This window comes from Felis catus, chromosome B3 (assembly GCF_018350175.1).
Source record: "Felis catus isolate Fca126 chromosome B3, F.catus_Fca126_mat1.0, whole genome shotgun sequence".
Lineage (NCBI taxonomy): Eukaryota > Metazoa > Chordata > Mammalia > Carnivora > Felidae > Felis > Felis catus.
The window spans coordinates 8,507,199-8,527,306 of NC_058373.1; the positions used below are offsets into that span (position 1 = coordinate 8,507,199).

General features: G+C 35.1%; 1 protein-coding gene and 1 pseudogene across 1 annotated transcript in view; one reads left to right on the forward strand and one right to left on the reverse strand.

Annotated features, from left to right (window-relative positions):
• The window catches only part of AGBL1 (AGBL carboxypeptidase 1), an 843,888-nt gene that overhangs the window by 33,437 nt on the left and 790,343 nt on the right, over positions 1-20,108 (reverse strand). The gene's annotated exons all lie outside the window — the stretch shown is intronic.
• Positions 5,573-5,686, forward strand: LOC111561227 (annotated as a pseudogene).

Genomic DNA, 20,108 nt, shown 5'->3' on the forward strand with positions numbered 1-20,108 from the left:
AAGAATCAAGCATCCACTGGGAAGCTACTGTCTTCAAAGAACCATTGTTCAGAAAAAACCATTGAACAGTAGTTCAATAAGGAAGGCAGGAAGTCAAAAAAGACTAACACAGAGACTTGGAAGAAAGAGAATCTTACTCCACCCTCTACCTATATACTACACTAATTCTCTACTACCTCTGAGTGATATGAGAAGACACAGATAAATAATGACATGGGGATTTTTCCAGATCCTTAAACACACTCTCATATGTACCTAACATCTGTCATGTACGTTTTTTTTTTATTTATAGAACTCTTTGTCGTAACCTTGCAATGTGCATGCTTTCAACCTGGTGGATTAATTATAATCCATCTAATAAACAAGATTATGCACCCTCTCATGGGAAATTTTATGTCTTACTGATCTCAGGATAGTGTTAAATCCAGTGAAAATACTTGTGAAATGAATTCATAAACCAGTAAGTGAGTAATGCACAAATGTTAGCACAGATATTTTCAAATAATAAGAATATTTCTAAGCCTTACAGTTGCCCCTTTTGGAAAATGGAATGAGGATTCTGCGTATAACGTGTCAATATAACTACAGCGTATGTGTGTGACCAAATGCTTTTCCCTTCTCACAAGAAAATTGTTCTAAGTCCCAGTCAAAGGGCTCCTGGGTGGCTCAGTTGGTTGGGCAACTGTCTTTGGCTCAGGTCGTGATCTCACAGTTTGTGAGTTCAAGCCCTGCGTCAGGCTCTGTGCTGACAGCTCAGAGCCTGGAGCCTACTTCAGATTCTGTGTCTCCCCCTCTCTCTACCCCTCCCCTGCTCATGCTCTGCATCTCTCTGTCTCTCAATAAATAAACGTTAAAAAAACAAATCTAAGTCCCAGTCAGATGGGAGTTGTAGCTTTGTTCTGGTTTTGTGTATTCTGCCATTCTCTTGATTTAATCATACATGTTGATCCAGTTATTTGGATCCAGACCCAATGCTGATATGTATTTATTTATAAACTGGTCATGTCTTCAAGGTTTAAATTATATATATGTATGTGTGTGTGTGTATGTGTGTGTGTATATGTATGTGTGCATATATATATATTATATATATATGTTTATATATATAATATATATATAATATATATATATTAATTTTTTAAATATTTACTTGAGACAGACAGAGAGACAGAGAGAGACAGAGCATGAGTGGGGGAGGCGCAGAGAAAGGAGACACAGAATACGAAACAGGCTCCAGGCTCCGAGCTGTCAGCACAGAATCCAGTGAGGGGCTCAAAGTCACAAACCATGAGATCATGACCTGAGCCGAAGTTGGACACCCAACCGACTGAGCCATCCAGGCACCCCTAAGGTTTACATTATATTTTAATACTTTTACTCTCTTAAAAATTTTTCAATGTTCAAATTTTAAAAGACAAACGCCATTAACCTTAATTATATAATTCTCGTCTGTATTTCCCAGCTTGCTTACAGAGAGGCATGAAATCCATATACTTTAGAAAGTCTGAGAATCTGCTGGGGTGCCTGGGTGGCTCAGTTGGTTAAGCATCCGACTCTTGACTCCTGCTCAGGTCATGATGTCATGGTTTTGTGGGTTCTAGGCCCACATCAGGCTCTGTGCTGATGGTGCAGGGCCTGCTTGGGATTCTCTCTCTCCCTCCCTCTCTCTGTCCCTCCCCTGCTCATGCTATCTCTGTGTTTCTCAAAAATAAACTTAAAATTTTTTTTAAAGTTAAAAAAAGTGTGAGTCTCCTAAAATATGCTTCCTCACACTTTCTGTGCAGCAGAGTAACCTGGGGCTTCTTAGAGATGATGCAAGATTCTGGTTCCATAGCTCTGGGGCAGAACCAGAGTTCTGCATTTCTAACAGGTTCTGTGGTGATGCCAATGTTGCTGTTCCAGGAACCACACTTTGAATAGCAAAGACCTAAATAGGTCTTGCCTCAAAACATGTCTTGTAAAACTCTGTGGCTTTTCATGAAAAAAAATAAAAAATCTTAGAATGTGAGTCTTATCTTTAAAGGGATGCCTTCCATAACTTGAAATCTATTTACACTGCATCATTGTTTCTCAAAGCTCTGAGAACTGCCAAAAAGGCTTCTTAAGAAAAAAAAACGTGTTATGTTAAACAAATTGGGGGAATGTTAAATAAAGTAAGATGAGATTTCTTTAAGGATGTTTGGACTCTTAAATATGTTTAATAACTTTTATGAATCTCTAGGAGAAGTTGAATTATGCAGTTTCCCAAGCTTCACTGACCATTAAAAAAAATATGGGCGCCTGGGTGGCTCATGGGTTAGGCACCCAACTTCGGCTCAGGTCATGATTTCACGGTTCATGAATTTGAACCCCGCGTCAGGCTCTGTGCTGACAGCTCGGAGCCTGGAGCCTGCTTTGGATTCTGTGTCTCCCTCTCTCTCTCTCTCTCTTGCCCCTCCCCTGCTCACAATCTGTCTTTCTCTCTCTCTCTCAAAAAAAAAAAAAATAATCATTTTAAAAATTAAAGAAATAGAGTGTCCCTCATGGAGGATCATTTTGGAATACTGTTCCAGAAAACACACAAATCCAGATTCTGTCTTAGGTCTGACCACCAAAACTCCCTTGCTCCATTTCTACCCCAGTCTGGATTTATCAGCTGTCCATTTTCAGTTTTATTGGAGCTTATATGTGAACAGTTTTGTATTTCTATATGTGTTTATAAACCTGTGTACTACTTGTTCTTCTTTTCAAACACTGCTAAGCTTACTGGTTGGCTGTCTCCAGGATAATTGAATTTGCGAATTGAATTTGCAATTTGTAATAGAAAATAGTAACATCATATGACTGCAAATAAGGACTCTCTTGACACAACACCAGAGGTTTGTTTAGCGTTTTATGGGGGAAAATGAAGCAAATGATGGTTTTTCCTGACTTTCAGGCTTTCTGGCCATTCCGCTATCTGGCTGGCATCAGGTCCTGGTTACAGCCCTTCTGCAGTCTCCTGGAAAGCTGGATTGGGACCACTTTGGTCACCATGGTGATAGCTTTGACTTCACACTGACTGCTTTTTCAGGACTCCTATAGTAGAGCTGCAGGGTGGACCCTCTTTGACTTCTTTGTGCTTCTGAGAGAGTAAAAGGGGACTCAGACTCTGGGTGGGTACTCTCCCAGGGGTCATGACAATGACCACCTCTTGTGTCAAACCAAATTCCAACCTGATCTGCACCTGATGGAAATAAAGCACCTCTCATCTGCAAAGAAAGTGGTGAATGGAGTTCATCTCAATCAGATAATTCACACTTGTCACTGATATGGGATTGCCTGGAGTTTATAGGTCTGAGTGTGTGAGTGATAAAAGGAAAGAGAACTTAATGGTAATTAGAGTGACAAAGCCTTGAGTGCGTGTCAGATTTGGAAGAGGCGCCTAAATGAAAACTCAAGGGGGAAACATCTGCTCCAGTCCTATGCCTGTCTCTCCTTCCAGAGAAGGTATTTTGAGTCAGACTTCTTCGTGGAGAGCAAGATAAATCGTATCCTGTACTTTTGTTTTGCTTGTTTTCAATTCAACATAGAAAGGTTAAAGAGGTAGGAGGCCTACTATTAAATTATTAAAAACAACAACAACAACAACAACAACAACAACAACAACCATATTTTGAAACATTATCCACTCTGTATTACCCCCAAACTTTAAAAGTTTTTACATATCTTTAGAAATGACATAATTAAAGTAGATCTAATCTTATTTCCCTTGAATAAGACAAATGAATGGGGGCAATAAAGATCCAGTGTACTGTGTAAACATCTAATCAATGATCCACTGGTTAGGCCAAATCTGTGCTGGAAATGGAAAAGTAAGGAGAGAGCCGGATAAGAATAATGTGCATCATTATTTTGGCTTTGGGAGAAAAAGATAAGCCCAGTGAAAGGACATTCAAGCAAATGAGAACAGAGATGAATGTGTTGAGGTGAGAAAAAGAAGTAAAGAGTAAAGAGGGGAGAAGAAAGAGAGGGCTCATTAATAAACAGGGAATAAAAATCACGTCGATTCATCAGTTAGCTATCTGTAATATAGAAAAATTTGAATTCATGTTGTCATGCATTAAAATTCATTTGAATAATAGTGGAAAGCCTGCTGCAAAGTCACAATGCAAAACAGAAGAAGGTTTTAAAGTGTATGTTTTGATCACCTCCCGAGCAGGAAAGAGAACATCCCTGTGTTCAGTTGGCCCTCATGCAGGAACGTGGAGCCTTCGCTAAGAAAACTCGGAAGCACCCTGTATCTCATGCAGGGACACTTTTACAGGAGAGGGATGCAAAAAAAAAGTTTGCCTTGGAAGTCACCTTTGGCCTGTCAATGACTCATCTAAATTGCATTTTTTATATTTGTAGGTAGATTTAATTTTGTCTCTAGACACTAACAATATCTCTAATCCATGGTACAGGCAACCAAGAATGCCTTATATTTTTATTATGAACACACTTTCCACACATAGAAATAGCTAGCTAGCTAGCTATCATCTGTATATAACATAGTTTTATGTTTGATGATCAAACGTTAACAAATATTAAAATTGTGCCACATTTCCTTTAGAACATTTTCTAATTACAGATTTATTTAAATCTGTAATTAAAATCCCACATCATCCCTCTGTCTGTCCTCCCCTGCTTCTCAGAAATATAATTTTTTCCTCCTGGTATTCCATCTATTAATATATGTGTAGGCTACTATAAAATATATACTATTCTATTGTGTTTTATTGTTTTCACATTTTAAATGTATGATATCTTACTGTAAGTATCAGTTTACAATTTGCTTTTTTCTCTTGGTATTACTTTTTTTTTTTTTTGGAGGTTTACTCCAAAATTGCTGATAGTTTTAGATCTAGCTAATTCATTTAAACAGATACACAGTATTCCATTAAATTAAAAATAAAGTGTATTTATCTTAATGAGAGATAGTAAAATTGTTCCCAATGCGTGTTTTTGTTCGTACAAACTGGGGCAAAATAAGTATCTGAAATATCTCCTTGAATGTATGTGTGAAGTTGTTCTAGGACTGATTGATACAAATGAAAATGCTAGTAAAAGGTTGGATACTGCTTTAATTTTGCATTCAGATCTTCACACTTAGTTCTTTAATTAATCAGAGATTTATTTTTTTGTATGATATAAGACATCTATTTGACTTATCAGTTTCCATAAGTAGCTAATTATCAGAGAATCCTCTGTTGAAGCTTTCCCCTTGAATTTGTAATAGCACTTCTATATATGCCAGATCCCCATGTACATCTGATTCCTGTTTCTTTCCTCTCTGTAATGAGTCTGTCTGTCTACACCAATGCCAACATCGAATGATTTTAATTATTTTAACGCAGTGGTGCTCAATCAGGGCAATTTTCCCAGAAGGGGACATGTGGCAAAGTCTGCAGACACTTTTGATTGTCACAACTGCGGAAGTAGAAGCCAAGGATGCTACTAAACATCCTGCAATGCACAGAACAGTTCCTCACAACAAGGAACAATCTGGTCCCGATGCCAGTAGTACTAATGTTAAGAAACTCTGAAGTGACTACATAAGTTGAGAGATTTAATCGTTTCTCGGCCTTTTGGCTAAGATCAAGTGTAGTATCTGTTCTTATCAGTTTAATAAGTTGAGAGATTTGTCATCATATTTACTTGAAAATTTAAGTATCACCTACCCCACTGCCTCTTAACCTTTTGTTTTTCCCCCAGAAGTACACTGGATGTGTTTTTTTTAATTCATTTTTATGGATTTTAGAATTAGTTTCTCAAGAAAAACCCTTTTCAGATTTTAATCAGTTTGTGTTTAGCTAATCGATTACTATGACAACAATTGACAGTTTTATTATATTGATTCTTCCTTTTTAGTACAGTATAGATCTATGCTTTTTTTGGTCTCTTTAAAGGTCCTTTAATTAAAATTTATATTTTTACTCTGAAAGATCATTTATATTTTTGTTAGATATATTACAGGATTAACACCTGATTTCCTTTTGCTGCAATTTTAGAAATTACGTGTTGTTTGCTACTGCATGTTATTAATTTTATATATTGGTATTTTATAATATATCACATATTAATAGCACCTGGCTGGCTCAGTCAGTGGAGCATGTGGCTCTTGATCTCAAGGTTATGAGTTCAAGACCCACTTTGGGCATAGAGATTACTTAAAACAAACTGAAAGGAACAATCCAAATGACAGCCCTGCCTTAGTTTAAAGCTGGGTTCTCTTTTCTGCTTATTATGGATCTTTGATAAGAAATACAATTGCTGAGAAGTCTGTTTTGCTTGCTGTTTGCTACGAGCATTGTGAGGCCTTTCCTGAATGTAACCCGCTGTGTAGTAGAATGGGTTGTAAACCTTCCTAAATGCAGTCTGATATGTAATGGAATGAGTGATTGTACATAAACTAACCGGCATTTCTCGCTTCTGTAAACCTGCTTGCTTAGCACATTCCTCACCTACCCTACCCCCTTCCCCCTTCCCCCTTTTTCCTCCCGCCACAAGTAACGGACAAAGCCTTCCCGCCAAAGGACAGACAAAGGACGCCCAATCAGAGAACAACAAATGTCCTTACTTTAAAATCAACTAATCAGGCCCCTCATAATTTGAAACCTCCCCTGTGCTATTTGTCTCTGTCTATAAAAACGCTGTACCAACCCTGATCATGGCCTCTTGCGTCACCGGCGACGAGTGCGCAGAGGACCAGGTTCGAACCTGCAATAAACGACCCTTGCCGCTTGGCTTTGACTTACGACTCTGGTGGACTTCTGTGGGAGGTTTCGGAACTTCGGGCATTACAAAACCTTCAATAACCTCGCTGAAATTTTCTAGTCCATCTAAATATTTTTGTATAGATTTCCCTACATTTTCTTTGTAGACATTCATCTATCACCTGAGAATAATGAGGCGTTTTTAACTTTCTTCCAATCATCATATGTTGTATTTATTTTCTTGTTCTGTGTTAGTGCTGTGTCCCTCATGACCATGTGATGACAGAGGTGATGGTTGACGTCCATCTTAAAGAGAGACATTTTCTGTAGGATTTTAGTAGGTACACTTCCCAGCTTCAGTAAATGTCCTTTAATCTCAAAGTGCCATAGAATATTCAATATGGACTTTAAAAATAGTTTAATTGTGTTCAATTAAGATATTACACTTGATTCTCTATCTCACGTGCACAGAACTGAGTTAATCATACTCCTCAGTCCCTAATGAATGGATGCTCTTAAATTCAGATCATGCAAGGCACCTCTAGTGTTTCATGTATTTTTTTTTCTTTTTGTGCTTCATCACCTTTGCACACTTCCACCTAGATGTCCACTAAATTTTGAACAATCTATGCTACTCTGTTTTATGTATGTGTGTGTGTGTGTGTGTGTATGTGTGTGTGTGTGTGTGTGTGTGTGTGTGTAGTAAATTGCATGTGTTGTACTTACATAGTCATCCCATTCAGTTTCTTATTTACTTTACTAATATTTTTGAGATACCATTATATTGCTCTTTGAAAATCTGGTTCATTACTTATTTTTTTAACTTTATTTTTTATTTTTTTTTAATTTACATCCAAATTAGTTAGCCTATAGTGAAGCAATGATTTCAGGAGTAGATTCCTTAGTGCCCCTTACTCATTTAGCCCACCCCCCTTCCCACAATCCCTCCAGCAACCCTCAGTTTGTTCTCCATATTTATGAGTCTCTTCTGTTTTGTCCCCCTCCCTGTTTTTATATTATTTTTGTTTCCCTTCCCTTATGTTCATCTGTTTTGTCTCTTAAAGTCCTCATATGAGTGAAGTCATATGATTTTTGTCTTTCTCTGACTGACTAATTTTACTTAGCATAATACCCTCCAGTTCCATCCACGTAGTTGCAGATGGCAAGATTTCATTCTTTTTGATTGCCAAGTAATACTCCATTATATGTATACACCACATTTTCTTTATCCATTCATCCATCGATGGACATTTGGGCTCTTTCCATACTTTGGCTATTGTTGATAGTGCTTCTATAAACATGGGGGAGCATGTGTCCCTTCAAAACAGCACACCTGTATCCCTTGGATAAATGGCTAGTAGTGCAATTGCTGGGCTGTAGGGTAGTTATATTTTTAGTTTTTTTGAGGAACCTCCATACTGTTTTCCAGAGTGGCTGCACCAGCTTGCAAATATCCAATGGAATAAAGACAGTCTCTTCAGCAAGTGGTGCTGGGGAAACTGGGCAGTGACATGCAGTAGAATGAACCTGGACCACTTTCTTACACCATACACAAAAATAAACTCAAAATGGATGAAAGACCTCAATGTAAGACAGAAATCCATCAAAATCCTCAAGGAGAAAGCAGGCAAAACCTCTTTGATCTTGCCCACAACAAGTTCTTACTCAACACGTCTCTGGAGGCAAGGGAAACAAAAGCAAAAATGAACTACTGGGACCTCATCAAAATAAAAACTTCTGCACTGTGAAGGAAACAATCAGAAAACTAAAAGGCAACCGACAGAATGGGAGAAGATATTTGCAAATAACATAGCAGATAAAGGTTTAGTATCCAAAATCTACAAAAAACTTATCAAAGTCAACACCCAAAAACCAAATAATCCAGTGAAAAAATGGGCAAAAGACATGAATAGACACTTCTCCAAAGAAGACATTCAGATGGCCAACCAACACATGAAGAAATGCTCAATATCACTCATCATCAGGGAAATACAAATCAAAACCACAATAAGATACCACCTTACACCTGTCAGAATGGCTAACATTAACAACTCAGGCAACAACAGATGTTGGCAAGGATGTGGAGAAAGAGGATCTCTTTTGTAATTCATTACTTATGATTGCTAAATAGTAATTCATCTCTGACATATGTGATGGTTAATTTTAAGTGTTGACTTGGCTAGATAATGGTGATCAGTTGTTTAGTCAAACATTAGGGTGAATGTTTGCTATAAGGGTGTTTTGTAGATGTGACTAACATTTAAAAGCAGTTGGCTTTATCTATGACAAAGGAGCTAAGAATATATGATAAAAGAATATATAATGGGGAAAAGACAGTCTTCAAAAAATGGTGCTGGGAAAACTGGCCAGCTCCATGCAAAAGAATGAAACTGAAGCACTTTCTTATACCGTTTTCAAAAATAAACTGAAAATGCATGGAAACCTAAATATGAGACCTGAAATCATACAGCTCCTTGAAGAAAGCATAGGCAGTAATCTCTTTGACATTGGTCACAGCAACATTTTTTAGATATGTCTCCTCAGACAAGGGAAACAAAAGCAAAATAAACTATTGGGACTACACCAAAATAAAAAGCTTTGCCACAGCAAAGGAAACCATCAACAAACGAAAAGGCAAACTACTAAATGGGAGAGGATATTTGCAAATAATATACCTAATAAGAGGTTAATAGCCAAAATATATAAAGAACTTAATCCAACACACATGTACAAAACAAATAATCTGATTAATAGTGAGAAGAGGACTTGAATAGACATTTTTCCAAATAAGACATGCAGATGGCTAATAGACATTTTCATGTCTATTAGCTCAATATCACTAATCCTCAGGGAAATGCAAATTAAAACTACTATGAGGTATCACCTCACACCTGTCAGAATGGATAGTATCAAAAAGAGAAGAAATAGGTAGGTGTTGGTAAGGATGTGGAGAAAAAGGAACCCTTGTGCACTGTTGGTGGGAATGTAAATTGGTACAGTCTCTGTGGAAAACAGTATGGTGCTTCCTTAAAATTTTTTTTAACTAAAATTTTTTTTTAATTAAAAGAAAATTTAAATTAATTAAATTTAAATCAAATTTTAAATTAAAAAATTTTTAAAAAGTAGGTTCCACTACTGGGTATTTACCCAAAGAAAACAAACATACTAATTTGAAAAGATATATTTACCTCTATTTACCTCTATGTTTATTGCAGTATTATTTATAATCACCAAGATATGGCAGCAATCCAAGTGTCCATTCATAGACTAATGGATAAAGAATATGTGGCATATATGTATATGCAATTGAATATTATTCAGCCGTAAAAAAGAATGAGATCTTGCCTTTCATTACAACATGAATGGACTTAGAGGGTATTATTCTAAGTGAAACAAGTCAGACAAAGACAGACTCCAAATAATTTGACTACTGTGTGGAATCTAAAAAAAAAAAAAAAAAGGAGTAAACAAACAAAAAGCAGAAACAAAAAAATATACAGAAGAAATATATGGCTGCCAGAGAGGAGGGGAGGGGGGAATGGGCGAAATGGATGAAGGGGAGTGGGAGGTACAGGCTTCCAGTTTTGGAATAAATAAGTCAAGGGAATAAGAAGTGTAGCACAGGGAATACAGTTGGTGGTAGTGTAATAGTGATGCACAGGGACATATGGTAGCTCCACTTGTGCTGAGCATAGCATAACATGTAGGCTTGTCAAATCGTTATGTTGTACACCTAAAACTAACATACTTCAATAAGATAAAATAAAACAAGATAAAATAAGATAAAAGAAAATAAGATAAAATAAAATCAGCTGGCTTCAAGTAAAGCAGATTAGCCTCTAAAATGTGGATGTAGGTAGGCCTCATGCAATCAATTACAGAGCAAAGATTGAGTTTTGCCAAAGAAGAAAGAAAAGAAAGGATTATGCCTCCAGACGTCAATACAGAAATTCTGCCTGAGTTTCCAGCAGGCTCAACTCTCACCTGAATCTCCGTGCTGCTGGCTTGCCCCATGGCTATAGGCTTTGCTCCCCACACAATCATATGAAATAATTCTGCAAAATCTTTCTCTCTCTCTTTCTCTCTCTCCTCTAAAGCCATAGCTGCAAGTCTCACTTCCATCAGAAATACTTGAGACTACATGTTTCTCCATGCCCGCAAAAACATGTAAATTATTGAATTACAAATTTTTTACTTGTTTTAGTATCGAGCAAAGATTTGTAATTCCATTTCAATATATTAAAAATACAGTCTAATTGATTTTTACATTTTTCCTCAAATCTGATTGTTTATATATTTTGTAAAATTAATTCATTTCATATAATTTTATACACCTAATTATGTGTATTTCATACCTTTTCAACATGGTAAAAATGTCTGTTAATTTTGTCATTATATCTAGGTCACAGTCAGGATTTATTGTCATCTCTCTTTTTTAAAATCATGCTTGTCAGAGGCTTATTTATCTTGTTTTTTTAGGAACCAACAATTTGTTTTCTTTTCAATCTTTATTTTTTCATTATGTTTTTCATCCATTTCTGCTGCTTCTTCTTCTTTTCTTTGTCTGCTTCTTGATTTGGGTTTACTCATTTCTACTTCTCACCTGTTAAATTGAAGAATTACTTTCTCTGTTTCTAAACACATTTGTTTTCTGCTTAGGGTAGTTAGAACTATAGATTTTCTTTTACAGCCTTTTTTTTTTAAACAATCCATTCATTTTTAACCTGTAGGATTTTCATCACGATTCTGTGGTTCATTTATAAGCATTTTCGCATTGTGTTTAGGATTTTTTAAAAAAATTTATATAAGTACCATGGATATTTAACAAAATATACTTTAAATTTAGATACTGAATTGTGATATTGAAAGTTTCTGTCATTTTTAGTGAGATTTTCACTGGAGTAAACCATATGTGTGAAATTTGTATAAATCTGCAAGCAAAAATCATAACAGGATTACAGGATTTAAAAAATATGTAGCAGTAAATATATGACAGCAATAGTATAAAGACCAAGAGAAGAGGAATGGAAGTATATTTTTGTTTCTTGTACCCATATGGGAACTTACATAGTAGAGTTTAGACTCCGATAAATCAAGATATGTAAACCCTAAAGCATGACTAAAATAATAAAACTAATAAGTAATAAGTTGATATTAGATGTAATTGACTAATAAGTAAAAAAAGAGATATAATGAAAACATAAAGTAATCTTCAATTAATCCAAAAAAGGAAAAAAATAAAATGTGGAATAAGTAACAAATGAGACATAGAGAAAAAAAGCAAGACAGTAGTTCAAAACTTGACCTTACCAATAACCACATTAAATGTAAACATTTAGGGGTATCTGGGTGGCTCAGTTGGTTAGGTGTCTGACTTCAGCTCAGATCATAATCTCATGGTTTGTGAGTTCAAGCCCTGCATCAGGTTTTGTGCTGATAGCTCAGAGCCTGGAGCCTGCTTCAGGTTCTACCTCCCCCTCTCTCTGCCCCTCCCCTGCTCACACTCTGTATCTCTCTCTCTCAAAAATAAACATTAAAAAAATAAAATAAATAAAATAAAATAAATGTAAGTATCCAATCAATTAAAAAGTAGAGATTGTTAGATTGGATAGCATATCAAAATCCTAATATACGTTGCCTGCAAGGAACAGACTTTAAATATAAAGAAGCACATAGGTTGAAAGTAAGAGGATGGGAAAAGATATACCAAACTAACACTAATCAAAAGAAAACAGGTACAGGGCGACTGGGTGGCTCAGTTGGTTAAGTGTCCAACTCTTGATTTTGGCTCATATCATGATCTTGCAGTTCATGAGTTTGAGCACCAGATCAGGCTCTGTGCTGAGCATGGAACCTACTTGGGATTCTCTCTCCTCTCTCTCTGCCCCTTCCTTGCTCACTCTGTCTCTCTCCCAAAATAAATACATAAACTTGAAAAGAAAGAAAAAAAGAAAAGAAAAGAAAAAAAAGAAAACAGGAGTATCGATTTTAGTTTCAGAGCAAAGAATGGTTCCATAAATACATAGGGTTATTTCATAATGATAAAATGTCCATGACGATGATATGCCTATCCTAAACTTTTAAAAAAAATGTTTATTTATTTATTTTGATAGAGAGAGAGAGAGAGAGAGAGAGAGAGAGAGAGAGAGCGCATGTGCATGCTAATCGGGGAGGGACAGAGGGAGAGGGAGAGAGAGAATCCCAAGCAGGCTCTGCACTGTTATCTCAGAGCCCCACAAAGTTCTCAATCCCAGGAACCATGAGATCATGACCCAAGCTGAAATCAAGACACATATTCGACTGAGCCACCCAGATGCCCCTGCCTATCCTAAACTTGTATGAACCTGATAATAGAGTTTCAAACTATAGGAAGACAAATTGATAGACTTGCAAAGACCAATAGACAAAAATTGCCCAAATAATCAATGCATAGCTGAATAAATTTCCAAAATTTTCAGGAGTTTCACATCAAGATGTGTGATATCCCTGGCATTGTGGAAGTTCTTCTCTGTAGTGCCTTTTCTCTAAGACCACTTTTCTGACTTCTAATTGCATAGATAAGTTTTGTCTTCTGTTAAAATTACTATAAATCCATTAATATGATCTTGTGTGTTCTTCTGCTTTCAGTTGAAAATTCTATTTGTGAGATTATCCATGTATGTATAATTGACATTGTTAAGTCTTCTTTTTGCTTTATACTATTCCATTGAATTATTATACCTAAATGTATTTACAGATTCTTCTTTTGATTGATGTTAGAATTGTTTTCTCTGGGGGCAATGTAGGAATTTGTTCTCATGAGCTATCTCAAACTTGACTTTTGACAAATATATGCATTCATTTGTCTTGAGTGTATAACTAAGATTAGGACAGCTGTATCATAGGGTATGTGGATATGAATCTTAAGTAAATATATCAAAATGTTTATCAAGGTGGTTGTGCCAATTAATACATAGCTTCTGTCCTCAGCAATATTGAACATGAGGGTCATGAGTAGGGTGAATCAACTAGGGAAGAAAATTGAAGACAGTGCTCATTTTCATGGAGCTCTGTACTGTGGCTTCTTGCATGAACCTAAGAGGGTTACTCCTTAAGATTTAGATACCTAGAGTACCAAATTTATGGAGGCACTTACTTTCAGATTTGTGCAAAACTCTGCACTTGGTCAAATTTAAGAGTAAGCACCTTCTGAAATTTTGCACCCAAGATGTTTCACTCACCACACTCCACTCTCAACCCAATAGAGTCATTCTTTGTTATTTCTTCAGTGGATGTGTGGTGCCATTACACTGTGGGGTTTATTTACATTTCTCTGATGATTAATGATGTTGAATACATAGTACATTTTCATAAGTTTACTGATCATTTTGGTGTCCTCTTTTGTGAATTGTCTGTTCAAGTCTTTTGTCCAATTTTAATTGGATTAGCTATGCTTCCTGTTATTAATTATTTGAAGTTCTTTTTATATATTCTGCCTGCATCCTTTGTTTGGTTTTTCTATTGCAAATATCTTCTCCTACTCTGACTTTCCTTTTTACTCTTGAATGGTTTCTTCTAATAAATACAATTCCTTAATTTTAATGGAGTTTAATTTATTAATAGTTTTCCCTTTGGGTTACTGCTTTTCTGTCCTACCCCAAGGCTACTAATTTATTCTATGTTTTCTTTTAAGAGCCTTATTGTTTTGCCTTTTACATTTAGATGTACAATACACTTGGAATTGATGTTAGAGCTTAATGTGAGATCAAGGTCAACATTTTTTTTAAATGTATGAATATCAGTTAACTCAACATTGTTTATTAAAATTATCATCCTCTCCCTAATCTACTGTAGTGTCATCTTGACTCATATTGAATGAACCTGACTATGATCTTTCTATTCTGTTCCATTGATTTATTTCTAAAAACTCTTACCTTAATTTCCATAACCTTATAATTAGTCTTGCTTTCTGGTTTTGCAATTTCTCTAGCTCTATTCTTCTTCAAGATTGTTTTGGATATTGTCCCTTTCATATCCATATAAACTTTAGAATCACTATGTAAACTACCCTTATCCAAAAATTTTGATATTCTGATTGGAAGTGCATTGAATCTATAGACCAATGTGGGGAAAGTTGATATCTGTGCAGTAGCAATTATTCCATCCCATGAACATAAGACTCTATTTCATCCTTCTTCAATTTTTTCAATATGTTTTATGGATATTCAGAGCAGGAGTCTCGAGATTTTTTTCGTTAGAATTATTATTAGGTATTTGATGTTTTTTATTCTATCATAAAACGTGTCATTATTAACATTTGAGTTCCTTTTTATTTGTTACTGGTGTATAGAAATAAAAGTGATATTTTATAATGGCCTTATATCAAGCAACCTTACTAAATTTACTCATTAGTTTTTATATTTTGTATATTTTGAAAATTACATATAATTGTGTCAACTGTAAACAAAATTTCTGTTACTACCTTCCATTCCTTATGCTTTGAATCGCTTTTTTTTTTTTTTTTTTTTTTTTTGCCTATTGCACTATTGAAGCACAAGTACCTTCAAGAGTGATGGTAGGGGCTTCCATTTTGACTCTCAATCTCTGGGGGAAGATTTTAAGATTTCATCATCAAGTATATTTGCTACAGATTCCTTTTTAGATACTGTTTTTCAGATAATGGAATTTACTGGTAAATCAGAGATTACTAGGAGGATTTTGTTGTTACTGCCATCAGCAGGTGTTGAATTTTCTCAAATGTTTCTGTTGAGATTGTTTTGTCATTTTCCTCCTTACTCTATCAGCATGGTGCAAAACTTAATTGATTATCAAAGGTTAAACAACACATACATGATCACTTGGAATAAACTCAAGCTTGCATGATGTGTTACTGTGTGCATATGTGTGCATAATTTTCATTACTGTAATATCTTTGTGAGATTTTTGAAAGGAATTATGCCAGCTTTATGAAACTGTTTGAAAAGTGATTCCTTTTATTTAATATTCTCTGAAAGAGTATATGTCAGTAGGTTTCATGCTCTTTCTTATATATTTTTACAAATTCACCAGGGAAAATGCTTGCCTTAGAAATTTCTTGTAAGCAATTTATAGTGCTCACATTCAACTTTATTAATAGTTATACGGTTTGCAACCTAAAAATTTCTCTTGGTGTTAATTTGGGTAAATTGTGTTTTTTTTCTCCAAGAAATTTACCAACTTTAAGTTTTCCATTTTATTTGCATAAATTTGATTATAACTCTTTTCTGTCCTCTTTCTCTTCCTCCTCCTTCTTGTATTTGTAAAACCTATGGTGATATCTCTTTTACTATTCCTGATGTTAGTAACTTTTTCTTGAAAGTCTTTTCACAAAACTTAATTTGATTGTATTCAAATTCTCTGTTGTATATTTGTTTTTGATTCCACTACTGTGCCTTATTTCTATTATTTCCTTATTTTAATTTAATTTGGGGTTAATTTACTCTTCTTTCCTTATCTTCTTGAAATAGAGGTTATTGGTTTTTGAGGATTTTTTTCTAAGTATATTCAATTATGGTTATTTCTCCTGTAGACTTAAGAGACTTAAGTTTATCACACATGTTTTAATAGGGTGTATTTTCATTATTATTTAGTTCAAAATATTTTCTAATTTTCAGTGTGATTCCTTTGATCCCTGGCTTATTTGGAGATAATCTTATTTTCCAAAGAGCGGAATTTGCTTTTTGTTATTGATTTATAGCTTGATTCCACTGTGAACAGAAAATTTACTCTGAATACAATTATTTCTTTGAAATTTGCTAAGCTTGCTTTAAAGCCCAGTATATGACTACTTGTGATAAATGTCCTATGTCCCATTAAAAAACAATGCATTTTGTTATCATTGGGGGTAGAGATCTGTGTCTATTAATTCAGGTTTGTAAATGTTGCCGTTTTGATTGCCCATATCCTTGCTGTTTTTTGGTTGATTTGTTCTGACAGCTATTGAGTAAGATGTATTAGTATCTCCCACTGCAAATGAATATTTTTCTATTTCTCACTTTGGTCTTTCATTTTTACTATATATATTTCAAAACAATATTATTAGACACATAAAATTTTTAAATATTTATATTACCTGGATAGATTAACCCTTTGGTTATGTAATTTCCTTCATTTTCTCTGATAATACTTTTGTCTTACAGTCTAATTTATTAATATATTTAAGTCAACTTTTTTTTTTTAAGTTTATTTATTTTTGAGAGAGAAGTAGGGAGGCAAAAGCAGAGAGATTGGGAATCCCAAGGAAGCGCCACGCCCAGCACGGAGCCCAGAACGGAACTGGATCGCACAACCCTGAGATCATGACCTGAGCCAAAATCAAGAATCGGATGCTTAACCTTCTGAGCCACCCAGATACCCCTGAGCCAATGTGCTTTAAATTCGTGTTTAACTGGCATATTGTTTTTCGTCCATTACCTTGCAGGTTTTTTTTGTGCTCTCACATTTAAAAAGTGTGTCTTGTAAGCACATGTTTTCCTTTAGTCCAATTTTATGATTTTTTCTTTTAAAGAGTATTTGAACCCTTTCTGTTTCTTTCTCTTTTCTTTTCTTCCCTGTGTTTGGACCATTTAAAGCACCATAATTAGCAGTTATATTTTGTTGTACAGCCACTACTTTATTTCTTTCCATTTTTTTGTTGCTCTTGTTTTATACTTCGTTTCCTTCTCATCTGTTGTACTTTTTTTGTTGAATATCAGATATCACATATGGTCGTTTTTTTCCATGTATGATAAATTTACAAGTTTCTGCAGGGTCTATCTTTCTCCAGTGCAAGCTTCTCCCTTATTAGGCGGATTGAATAGCAACAAATAAAATTATTCCAATCAGAGATGGAGGTTACCTAATTCTGGGTTGCAAGTGTCATGACTTATTGTTGGTCTTACCCACCCCTGGTTTGGTCCACCAGGTCTTAGGGATGTTTATAAATAAGACTTTCTGACTTTTTGATTTTCTACTTAGCTACTTATCATCATAGATTTTTTTTATACTGAAAATTCCTTCTGGGAAAGCAGCAAAATGTTGGGGTTACCCCCTGAGTCTACTTCCTCAACAGAATTATGGTCCCCCAGGTCCGGGATTATTTGACAGCTCGAAACACATTTGCTCTCTCTGCTCCCATAGTTCTAAAAGGTTCCCCAGTTGTTTTGCATCTTAACAGCGGCCTTATACCTGAATTGTCACCAGAAAGTTGCAGATTCTTTGAAGGATGAAGCAGTTACAGAATTGAACATACTCTCTATGATCCCTCTCTTTCTGGGATTCTAGCTCTTTTGGCCCTTTGAGTCTTGTTTATTGGCAGGTCTCTAATGCCTTCAAACATATCCTTATTTATTTATATTTATATTTAAATATCATCTTGACTTTCTAAATTTTTCCAACAGGAACACCAGTCTGCTGTGATCTACTCTATCATAAAGGGAAACACAATTCGCAACGGGTTATCATCTATTTTTTAAGTTAAGAAAATTCTCTTACTGCATCTCTGACATTTCTTTTCCTTTTCTTTTAAATTATCACCAGCGGAGACTTTCACAAGATATTTGATGGGTTTTGTTCTTTCATTTCTTTATCAGAGAGTTAAGGCTAGGTCAGAGAACAGCAAAAATTTTCTTAAAAGAACAAATACTTTAGCTTTTGTGGACCAACTTTTCAACTGTGCTGCTGTAGCACAGTAGAAGCCATAGATAGTACCTAAGTGAATGAGTTCGGCTGTGTTCCAATGACATTTTATTTACAAAAAGAGGCGAAAGGCCCCTAGATGTTAGTTTGTTAATCTCTGAGCTAAATTCTACTGGTACCAATATGCCCCAAATCTCACTGGTCCAAACCATCCAAGACATAACTCATTTATTTCTTGCTCATATTATATGTTAATTTTAGATTCATCAGAGATACTGTGTTCATGGTAGTTACTCCAGGTCACAAGCTAAGGGACCCTGTCACCATTTAGGAGAAAAGAATACTCTAGGAATTACATGTTTGCTTGAGAAGAAATACTCCTCACATGCATTCATTACTCATTGGCCAGAGTGCATCATGCAATACAATCCATGCATAAAGTGACCAGGAAATGCAATCCGATATGTGCCAAAATAGCAGTTAAAGAACAGACACATTTCATGAGTGATATAGATGCCAATTTGGGGGGGTTTTAAACTATCTTCCACAGTTTTCATTTATTTTTCTTTCTGATATTAATATCCTTAGAACTGTTTCCTTATTGATCATCTCTTGACTCAGATACGTCTACATTTTTTTTCTAAAATTAAATTTTCTTCTATAAATTTCTTCTAAATTAAACTTTAAATGACTACTTTTGACTTTAAAAATTCTATATGGTTATTTTTCAAATCTGCCATTAAAAATACTTTACTTACTTTGGTGTTTTCTACACCTTTATTCATTTTTTTAATCACATTAATAGCTCACAACATATCCTGAGGATATCTATTTGGTGTTACTTGATCTAAATCGACCTCCTGTTTCCCCACCTCAAAGAGCTACAGTCATGACACATAACATGGCTGTTGGTTCTCTTCTTGTTACTATCACTATTCTCAGACTAGTATATTCCATGTTGCAGAAATAGCCCTTATTTCGTCATTTGAGGCAAATGTCAAAACTAACATCTTGTTAATGGGAAAAATAATGTAAGTAGTTCATAAAAAGAAAAAAAAATGAAGCTAAACCAGATAATTACATGTTTCCCATAAAGTCCATTATCATTAGATAGAGCAAATCTATTACTTTATATTTAACATAAAACCAAACAAGGGAAAACCACATGCCTACTCTTTGTCAGACATTCTGTATACATTATTTCATACGATCCTCACAACTTCACAAGTTAGATACTTTCTTAAGGTGGAAATGAAATAAGAAATGTAACTAGACCTTACTAAATGGTGAAGCTAGGGTTTCAACTGTGGCTCTCACTTGGGGTCTACACTCTTTTGACTATTGCATTCACATTTCCTTCCTTTGAGGTGGCAGAACAAGATCTAATTTTATTTGTTTACCACCAGCAAATTAAATTACGAGAAAACGTCAAAAAATTAAAATAAATCAATAAAAAAAAATCTTCCCTGGAATGAGCTAAGTCCTCTTCCTTCCTACCTGAATACATGGCCAGGCAACCATTTTCAATTTCTGCAACTTATCTGCACATGATTGATTCTCAGAACAATATGAACTCTGGATTATCTGACATAAAATCTACTGAAAATAATTAATTAAATATCTGATGTAAATTTTTAAGGAATAGTAAATATTAAACAATAATGAAGTAAACTGAGGCCATGTCTGTAAGACATGGTTGTCAGTTTCAGGACTAGAAAGTATACACGTGTGAATGACTGTCCTTCAGTTCTCGGGTCA